General features: G+C 39.4%; 1 long non-coding RNA gene and 1 pseudogene across 2 annotated transcripts; one reads left to right on the forward strand and one right to left on the reverse strand.

Moving 5' to 3' along the window:
* Positions 1–8,150: 8,150 nt before the first annotated feature.
* Positions 8,151–10,943, reverse strand: LOC147511006 (uncharacterized). Its single transcript, XR_015219157.1, has 2 exons — positions 10,663–10,943; positions 8,151–8,656 (listed from the first exon to the last, which is right to left on the reverse strand). It is a non-coding gene; the product is annotated as an uncharacterized LOC147511006 (long non-coding RNA).
* Positions 8,650–10,840, forward strand: LOC147511007 (F-box/kelch-repeat protein At1g55270 pseudogene; annotated as a pseudogene). The gene has a single exon (XR_015219156.1). The product of XR_015219156.1 is annotated as an F-box/kelch-repeat protein At1g55270 pseudogene (transcript).
* Positions 10,944–11,144: the final 201 nt, after the last annotated feature.

Below are 11,144 nucleotides of genomic sequence, written 5' to 3' on the forward strand. Positions count from 1 at the left end.
CTTTGCTCCCACTTGGCAACAACCGTTTGTAGGTTTAAACATAATCTTTCCTATGAAGGCTGTTTCTTCTTATCTAATTATAAGAAGGGGCATGACTCGGCACTAGGTCCACCCTTCCCATAAGGTTTAGTGACTTGTCAAGCTAAAACTCCCACTGTTTAAAATGGAAGTGACTATTCATGTGAGTGAACCAGTCAACCCTACTGACATACATATGAGATAATAAACAATATAATGAGAATGCAATCGATCTGGAAAGATTGCACGTTTATTCATTAAACCATCAAAGTGTTCTTAGTATAATCACATCCTCTTTAACCTAAACATTTTTACATGTGCAAGGAAGAGTTCCTTTAGAATAGGTTTGGTCAATGGATCCATAACCATCTGATCAGTGGATATATGTTGTAGAACCACTTTCTTCTTCAGTATCATTTGTCGTACGTAGTGGTACTTTAACTCTATATGCTTGGTTCTTCCATGGTATTTTGGATCTTTAGTATATGCAAGAGCAGCCATGCTGTCAGTCCAGATGTGGACTGGTTCAGCAGCTTTTGAGAACACTGATAAGTGTTTGATGAATCGTCTGAGCCACACAGCCTCTTGTGTGGCAGAGCAGCATGCAATATACTTAGCTTCCATAGTTGAAAGTGCTATGGAAGTTTGCTTCTTGCTGCTCCAGGATATAGCACCTCCATTCATTATGTAGGTATATCCTGAAGTTGACTTCCTCTCATCAAGGTCTCCAGCCCAGTCGGCATCGGAGTACCCAATCAACTTAAGATCTTTCCCTTGGTAGACAAGCGAGTAGTCCACGGTGCCTTTGAGATACCTCATTATCTTCTTGACATCCTTCCAGTGTGCGACCCCAGGATTTGTTTGGAACCTTGATACTAACCCAACTGCATAGCAGATGTCTGGCCTTGTACACAACATTGCATACATAAGGCTTCCGACTGCGCTTGAGTATGGTACATTTTTCATAGCCTGAGTTTCAGTAGGATTCTTGGGAGACATTTCAGAACTCAAAGACTCTCCTAAACTTATTGGAAGATCCATTTGCTTGCAATCAGTCATGTTGATCTTTCCAAAACCTTCTTGATGTATGTCTCCTGAGACAAAGACAACAAGCATTTGGGCCAATCCCGAGTTATTTTAACTCCTAAGACATAACTAGCTTCACCCATGTCCTTCATTTCGAAGTTTAATGACAACCACTCTTTAGTGGAATTTATCAATACCTTGTTGTTACCTGCTAACAAAATGTCATCCACATATAGAGATAGAATCACAAAACCATTTTTAAATGTCTTGACATATACCCAATGGTCCTCATTTACCATTTCAAATTTGTCTTGAAGCATAGCTTCATGGAATCTCAGATTCCACTGTCTAGAGGCCTGTTTTAAACCATATATGGATCTGTTCAGTTTACACACTTTGTGTTCCTGACCATTGATTGAAAAACCAGTGGGTTGATCCATATAGATTTCCTCTTGCAATTCTCCATTGAGAAAAGCAGTTTTGACATCCATATGGTAAAACTCTAAATCTAAGTGGGCAACCATTGCAAGAGGAGACGTATGGAAGCAAATCTCACTACTGGTGAGAAGGTGTCTTCATAGTCTATTCCTTCTTTTTGGGTGTAACCTTTTTGACACATCCTCTTTTTGTGTGTGTAGATGTGTATGGTCGTTGAACAAAAGAGAAGCGTATCAAAACCTAACTATCCCTCAATAAGTAAAGGATGAGTAGGGTATCGTTCCACTTTTAAGTGTATGTTATGTGAAGAACATGACTGGAAAGGGGGTTTGAGGGATTAAAAACTAATATAGTAGAGATTGTAGATTCTAATGCTAAACTAAGCTAAACTAACTAAACTATTGAGAATTTATGAGAGAGAGAATTCAAGAGATTAGAATCCACCAATACTTTTAATCTATGACCTTCTGCTTCATGGTTGTTCTTATAAGTAGACTACAATTAGGCAATCGAGCAAGTGCCGATGCCCTTTTGGACGAAACATCGTTAACAATTAATTCTACTTAAGGTTGTTCCTATGTTTATGCTATTAATATCTTCTTTCCTTTTATGTAAGCTCGGGCAGCCATTCAATGTATTACCAAGAGCAACATCAAGGAGTACTTCCTAATAGGGCAGCCATTCAATGAATCACCACTTAAGGCAAACACAAAGAATACTTCCCCTCAAGCCACTCCCCCGAGCTACCCTTCTAAGGCAACACAAAGAATACTTCCCTAACTCTAAAGAATTACACTACTAGAAGAAAAGTAAAGAACACTAGCATGATATTAATATTGCAAAACATAAACCCTATTCTCTACTTCCATCCCTCGGTGTGTGGGCAATGGAACTAATAACTACAAACATAAAGAACTAACCTGATTGAAGAACACCATGAACCGGAAGAATCATTAAACCTTAAGCATCAGCGGCTTCATCTCCTCCCTTGAAGGAGAAGATTAGCCTTCCATATAGAAGGAAGAAGAAGAAGAAGAAGAGTTGAAGAACATAAGATTAGAAAGAATAATTTATTAAGACTCTGCGCTTCAAGTTCCGGAGACAAGAATATAAGTGAATTGGCAAATTACATGAGGCACTTAGGTCCTCTATTTATAGGGGTTACAATGAGCTCTAGAAGCATTCCAAACCGTCATTTATTTCCTAATACAAATAGACTTCTTCGAGTCCGACTTCGTCTTCAAAGCCGAGAAGGAATTGGCCCGCGATGTCGATTCATGCGCCGGGCGCATTATCCATGCGTCCCAGACTTAATCAATGCGTGCGGGCGATTTCGATCTATCGCCCGGACTCAATCAATGCGTCCGGACGCCAGCTCGATCCATCGGCCCATCAGCGTAAGCCGAGCTCTATCCTTCTATCCTCTTTTGCGGGCTTTGGTCCAAGCAACGAATCCTTTGGCCTTGGGCTTCCAAATAGACTTTAATATAGGTCCAAGTCGCATCTTTAACAGCTCAATTCTTTGGCCTTCTCCATGATTGTCCACGGGCCTCCCATGTGATCCTTAATGCTCCGAATTGCTTCGTTTTACCCCATTTTCTCTAATATTCTACAAAACTCTCTTTTTCACCTGTAGAATCTTAAAACACAACTTATAAACACTATTAGTCCACTAAGATGGCTACTCAAGAGGCATAATCGAGGGTTAAATAGCACTTTTTGAGCACTTATCACTTTTGCAACAAGCCTGGCTTTGAATTTGTCTATGTTCCCTTCCGCATTTTTCTTGATCTTGAGAACCCACCTGTTCCCAATAGATCTCCTGTTTGGAGGTAGATCAACTAAGTTCCATACTTTGTTTTTCTTCATCGACTCCAATTCTTCCTTTATAGCTTCCATCCACTTACTTATATTGGACCCAGAAATAGCCTCCTTGAACGTTTTAGGTTCATCAGATATTTCTGTAAGTGCATTGGTCATATTTATCTCCCCTTCAATCTCAAACCAACATTTGGGGATATGGCCTCTAACACTCTTACGAGGTTGGGATTGATCAATCAGTTGACCAATGCCATTGTCACTGGAATCAAGATTGATGAAAGTTTCATCTTCGCCTTGTTCAATAGCAGTTATAAGGTTATCAACTTCGTAAAGTTGTAGATCCTTATCAACCTCACCCCTCATTAGGTATTGATCCTCTAAGAATCTGACGTTACGTGCTTCTATTTCTGTGACATGCCCTTGAGTATCCTCCCCTAGGAAGACATACCCCTTAGAAGTCTCACTGTATCTTATAAAGACACACTTCTTTCCAGGAGCACTCAACTTCCCAAATTCTCGATTTTGAGAAGTGACAAAGGCTGCACACCCCCATGGTCTAAGGTAGTTCAAAACGGGTTGTCTACTAGTCCATAGTTCATAGGGTGTTTTGTCAACAGATTTTGAAGGAACTAGGTTAAGTATGTGCGCAGCCGTTAACAATGCATCACCCCAAAATGAGATGGGCAAGTTAGCCTGAGCCATCATAGACCTAACCATGTCCAGCAGGGTTCTATTCCTTCTCTCAGAGATACCATTCTGCTGAGGGGGTATAAGAAATAGTTAGCTGTCTAGCTATACCCTTATTTTCACAGAGTTCCTTAAAATCATCAGAAAGATACTCACGTCCGCGGTTAGTTCTTAAGGCTTTTATTGTCCTATCAAGTTGATTCTCAACAAAGTTCTTCTACTTTTTAAAACAGTCCAAGGCGTTTGATTTGTGAGATATCAAGTACACGGTCTCATAATGTGTATAGTCATCTGTGAAGGTAATGAAATACAAAGCCTCATGCCTTGCTGTTACATTCATTGGTCCACAGATGTCTGAGTGAATAAGTTGTAAATGATAAGTTGCCCTTTGGGCTTTCCCAAAAGGTTTCTTGGTGGACTTTTCAGCAAGACAACTTTCACAGATTTCCATTTTAACAGAGGTTAAGTTACCTAACAACCCTCCCCTTGCTAAGCAGTCTATCCTACTATGTCCAATATGTCCTAGTCTAGCATGCCACAATTGGCAACCAACCATTTTAGACATAAAAACTTCAGTTTGTGCTAAGTGTAATGTCATAAAAGAATCCATTAAATAAGCATGACCTATCAAACTGTTATTCAAAGATATCTCAAGAGAGTTCTGGAAAAAATTAAACACATAGGATTCTTGAAGTAATTTCAAAACTAATAAAAGATTTCTCCTAATTGAGGGTACAAAGAGTACTTCTTCAATAAGGATGGATCTCCCACTCACAAAATCAAACCTACAAGTGATTGTGCCCAAAACATCAGCTACACTTTGGTTTCCCATGTGGACTCTCCGAGTTCCTTGTGGAAGTTTCGGAAATCTTCAAACAGGGACCTATCCCGGCTTATGTGGTCTGTTGCTGCTGAATCTACAATCCAATATTGTGATAAATCAGACAACATGATAGTAATTATCACATTGATAGTACTTAAAGTAAAACTTACCTCAGGAGAAGGACATGTCCTAGCATAGTGTCCCATCTGATGACAACGAAAGCATTCAACACTAGTCATGTCTATCGACTTCCTAGGTTTACTTTTGATGTGGGTCAGGCTTGGCCTTTTCCTTGCCTTTCCCTTTTCCACTTTTCTTGTTCCAAGGAGCCTTCATCTTTTTGGAGTTGACAACATTTGCTTCAGTTTGAACAACAGGCTTTTCATTAAGAAGCCTTTGTTCCTCAAGCTCACATTTCCTCGCACACTGCAAAGTTTGTGATCTTGTCGTCATCCAAGATAAGGCGAAAATTGTTCCCAAAGAATTTTTGTTCAAATTTGTCCTGCTTGGGATAACTCAGCAACCATGTTCCTCATCACCGTGCAATGTTGTGTCATAGAGGTATGGGGTAGCTTGATAAATTTGTCAAAGCTCATTTGTAGCCTCCTCAGCTGTGCAGTAGTCGTACCCCCAAGGTCCGCCTTTACTGCTTCCCATAGCTCTTTAGCCGATCCAAAGCCATCATACCGCATCATGAAGTCATTCCTCATGGTGCCAAGTATGGCAATTCGGGCAACATTGTCTCTTCTTGTATACTCATTGTACTTCCTAAGTGCAGCAGTATAAGCAGCTTGTGTTAATCCTTCGGCGGTAGGTTCTGCTACTGTCTCAGTTATTACGACAATGACCTTCCTATCTACCAGAATTAGCCTAATTTTCCTAGACCAAAGTTCATAATTCTTATTGTTTAACAAGTCCTTTTCAGGTAGAATAGTAAACGGGGATTTTCCATCGGGTGCCATTCTATCAAGTTTGAATTCCAAAAATAAGATACTACGAATAAGAATCATCTCTTAAAATAAATCTAAGTAATCCACATTTTTACATATGAGATGATCATGATAATCTACTAGCATGATTCTAGCCATTAAATAAAATCAATGCATTTGACTATCAATAACATAGAATATGCAAAAAATCTACTACTTAAATTTCCATTTAATAAAATTGTTTCTACAAAAAGGAGTTTTCTCTCTTTCAAAAACAATGTGGAACTAAAAAGAGCCAGTCAACCATGAACATAGAAACGTCCTGGGTGCCCAGGGGGGTCATCCTCATCCTCACAGTCACTATCAGCTATTTGAAAATTACTAGCCACTTCCTCTATTTCCCTTTGAGGTGGGAAAATAAACACTGATGACACATCATATGGATTTGGTTCCTTAGCATCATCCCATAATCGATGTAGGAGAGATTTAAGTGGTTGAGCCTCATTCCTATCCTGAATAGGACTGGGGCTCTTTGGTGTATATTCTGGTGATGGTGGCTCTATCTTTATCCTATCAGATTTCAAGACAGTACGCTTCAAAGCTCTCCTATATTGCTTTGCAGTCATGCATTTCTTGGAAGCCCGTCTCCCAAGATTTGGTTCAATTTTCCTACAAGTCTCGGGTCTATGCGACTTAGGCATTGTGCCTTAGTTTTCATATGACCGTTGATAGAAAACAAACAATTTTATTTACATGCAATAGTAAAAATCCAGATTTAAATAATTACTGCATGGTAAAAATAAACATCCTAATGTCAATTTTTAATCGTGAAAAAAATACATGTGAAAAATCCTAAAATTTCTAGAGAAATAATCTCAGAAAATAGATTTTCATGTAAAAATTTCTAAGGAAAAAAAATTTCCTAGAAAAAATTTCCACTAAAAATTAAAAAAAAAAACAAATTATTTCCCATAAATAATTTATTTTGCAAAAAAAATAAATTTTAAGTAATTTCTAATTAATTTTAAACAGCCTAATTATTTAAAAATTAATTAAAAGATTTGAAAAAAAACGCAGTTTTTCAAAAAAAAATGTAGATCACAAGATCAAAACTACAAACAAAAGCATGCAAACTATGGAAAACCTGACTCGATGCCAATGTAGGGTTTTTACCGATATCTCATGCTTGATTCCTACGATATGTACAATTATGCTATATCACATGCATAAAATAGCGCAGCAAAAACAGAAGATCGTACCTTGGTCACAGCTTTCAATTCGAAATTCCAAACTTTGATCTACCGGAGAAGATGATGTTCTTCGCACACTCAAGATCTTCTTCTTCTCAACTTAGCTAGAGTCAAGTTCCAACCACGAACGGGAAGCACTGACAATGGCAAGCAATTGAGGTTACCACCTATGGAATCTCCACGAAAAACTAGGTTCTACTTTAGAAAACGTTGGAGGCCACCATTAAAGGGAGAGAGAGCTTTGCTTGTTTTTGGGATGATCAATATGTGAGGGGGTGGGGGTCTATTTATAGAACTCTCCCACCTCCTCAAAATTGGATAGGATAGAGTCCCATACTTATCCAAAATCAGCTAAGGATAGAGTCCTATACTCATCTAATGTAGGCTAGGATAGAGCCCTACACTCATCTCAATACCTGGTGGTTATTCTTATCTCTGTGGTTTATCCTTATCTTGGTGGGCGTTTATCCATATCAGGTCTGACCCAGCCTTATTTCCAACAATACTTGATCAGCTGGTTATAATAGAAATATTGGTATTGTTCACAACTTGGTAAGAGATTTGTGATGTTGGAGATGAGGAGGTACTCAAACTCAAGTCTGTAAGCCAATACTTTTCAGCATACAACATGGAAAGAGGGATCCAACCTGCACTTGTAAGCACATTTATGGCCTATTTGTTCTACTTTGATTTTGTTTATGGTTTGTATATGTTGTTTCATTCATTGGGCTGTCTTTGATCTGCTTGTTATGTTTTTATGGCTTACCTAGAAGTTTAATTACCTCTAAATCTCTAATTAGCATACATCAAAATGTGAGGTGTAACTATTGATGATGGAGCTTGAAGAGGGTGTTGTGTAGTTAAAGGCTTCCACACTGTTAGGATAATGCATTGCCTATCTTGTTGTGATGATTGAGATAAAAGTTAGAAAAGTTTCAGAAACAAGCATAATTTACTGTTTCTGTCTACTTGGATATTCTACTGCACTGATTGTCCTGATTGTCCTGATTGGGTCTCATTGTCTAAGTACTTTCTGGCTCCTGTTTTGCTTTTCCTATATCTTTTACCTTCTAACATTTAAGCTTATTATCAAACTTTGAAGAAAAGTTAGAAACTCTGATATGGATAATTATATGTCTAAGGAAACAAGTTAGCTATGCAAAACGCCGTTGTGGATTTAATTTTATAAGCTGAATTGGTATCCTACAATGTTTGTCGTGTCAAATGCTGCTTTTCTGAAACAAAAGACAACCTTCAGGTAGATACAACTGCATGTTTCTGTAGAGTGGATGGAGGCCTGAAAACAGTTGCTGGCGCAAAAAGATTTGTCCCTGGAACGAAACTTTGCCTTCAGCCAGACATAAAACCATCCAAGCACAGGGCAGGGTGTGATGATAGAAGTCGAAGCCAATCTCCACTCCTCCCTGGTCTACCTGATGACATTGCAATTACCTGCTTGATCAGAGTTCCACGGGTTGAACACTGGAAGCTTCGGCTGGTCTGTAAGAGATGGTACCGTCTGTTGGTAGGTAATTTCTTTTATTCCCTCCGTAAGAGTCTTGGGATTGCAGAGGAATGGATCTCCGTCATAAAAAGGGACCGTGATGGGAAGATTTCGTGGCATGCCTTTGACCCGGTATACCAGCTTTGGCTGCCCCTCCCTCCTGTCCCAAAGGAGTATTCAGAAGCCCTTGGATTTGGGTGTGTCGTGCTTAGTGGCTGTCACCTCTACTTGTTTGGTGGCAAGAACAAGGACCCTCTCAAAGGATCAATGAGACGAGTCATCTTTTGCAGCGCATGAACAAATAAATGGCATCGAGCTCCAGATATGCTGCGACAACGACATTTCTTTGGTGCATGTGTCATGAACAACTGCTTATATGTAGCTGGAGGGGAGAGCGAGGGGGTCCATCGGTTCTTGAGATCAGCAGAAGTCTATGACCCAAACAAGAATAGGTGGTCCTTTGTTGCAGATATGGGCACTTCAATGGTTCCATTCATTGGGGTTGTCTATAATGGGAAGTGGTTCTTGAAAGGCCTTGGTTCTCACCGTCAGGTCCTGAGTGAAGTGTACCACCCGGAGAATGACGTCTGGTATCCTGTGTCTAACGGAATGGTGTCTGGGTGGCGGAGTCCAAGTGCTTTCTTGGATGGTCATCTATATGCTTTGGACTGCAAGGATGGGTGCAAGCTGAGGATCTACAACTCGGATACTGATTCTTGGAGCAAGCACATTGATAGCAAGCTGCACGCATGGGGTAGTTCCCGGGCATTGGAGGCAACAACACTTCTCCCTTTGAATGGGAAACTTTGTATCATTCGTAATAACATGAGCATAACTATGGTGGATGTCTCTAAGTTTGATAATGCAGGGGAGGTCATAGCTGACCAGCTGTGGGAGACTATTGCTGGAAAGGGGCAGTTCCAAAATTTTGTTGCGAATCTCTGGTCAAGTTTTGCTGGTCGTAACCGCGTGAAGTGTCGGCACATTCTTCATTGTCAGGTTCTTCAAGCTTAAACTGCCTACTGACACACTACATAAAAGGTTGTTCTGTTCGGTTGGCATGCATCAGCTCAATATTAAGTGTGGAACGGGAATAGCTTCTGCTCTACTGGCAACTTTTCATTCATTTGAAGCCTTGTAATTTCTGCACTTCAACAGATACTTGGTCAGCGTTATGTACACTCCCCACTCTATATTTTGAAAGATGCTTATATCCAATCTGTCTTAGAAAATTAAAGTACTCTCTACAGCAAACAGTTGCAAAAGGCCAATTGCTGGTTCTTGTATTATTAGCTTAGTGCATTGGTTTTAAAGTTTCAAATGTATGTAAATTGGCTTCTCCGTCTTTTGGTTTTCCTTTTTTCTATTTTTTTTTTCTCTCTAAATATATAAAATATTAGTTAGCGAGCAAGCCAATGGGGTAAGGGAAGGTGTTAGAGATGCTCGCTTGAGAAAACAGTACAAGCAGGTGATTAGCAGCATGAAGCACATCGTAATTACGCAATACCGCTGGGCGACCCATACAAGCAGCGGACCACCATTAAAATTCACGAACTGTCAAGGACAAACCAAGAACCTATTGCATGAAGTCCTTCTTCCTCATCCGATCCAAACCTAGACTTAAACCCCTCTCTTACCTTTCAACCACCGAATCCTTTCTGCGTCTACGATTTTATGCCATGTTAAAAATTGATATAAAAGATATTGATGTTAAGTGTCCCTTTCCTTTATGACGCTTAACGAGTTATCCAACATTTTTTAAGCAAAGAAATGATCTCGGTAACGTAATCAGATGCATCGAGTTAGAACTTAAAAGCACTGTACGTATTACCACTCAAACACTACCTTGCTGTTTCGACAGGTTCTTATGGTCATGAATAAATGGTAATGCATCCAATAGATTATTAGACAACTTGGTAAGCTTTAATAAGCCTAGCAGTCCTTCCCGATTCCTGTCAGATACAACTAGGTGAACCATTTTGATCAGTTCATAAAACAAGCTTGGTTCAGAATCTTATAGCTTAAACCATATTCAGACTGCAAGAATTATAGCATATGGAGAACTCACCATGCTATCAAAGGATAAACGATGATACAAAAGAAAGAAACAGAGAAAAAGTCGTAAGAAATCGGAATACGGACTAGAAAGTAGTAACTTTAACTCACCATGCCGCCCATGGAGAACTCACTCTGCCGATTTTCCAAGGTAACTGGCAGCAAAGAAATTAAGTTTTGAGTTCGAATTGGAGAAGTACGTGAAATGGATGTTGCATAGAAATTAAGCAGAACAATCCTTATTTTTCGCTTGGAGAATAAGAGTTTGTTGGGAAAATACTCGTTATATGATTTTGATTAGGAGTTCGATCAATATTAGTGTTGAGAGACTTGATCAAATGGATGAAGAGGACATCAATATAATGATGAGAAACTAATCGGATGGATAAAAGGACACCAACACATTTCGGAATCACCAGAAAAGATTAGTCACCGATTGACATGGAGATCAAACGGCCAATGGTAATTGCTTGGAGAAAACAATAGCTTACACAAGTACAAACTAACTTACTCTTCTCCCATACCTCTTCTTGTTGGGAGATTTCACTAGAAAGTCACACCTCAATCGAATTACTTTCTATCCCAAATGACTT

This window comes from Coptis chinensis, chromosome 3, assembly GCF_015680905.1.
Source record: "Coptis chinensis isolate HL-2020 chromosome 3, ASM1568090v1, whole genome shotgun sequence".
In the NCBI taxonomy this organism is placed as follows: Eukaryota; Viridiplantae; Streptophyta; class Magnoliopsida; order Ranunculales; family Ranunculaceae; genus Coptis; species Coptis chinensis.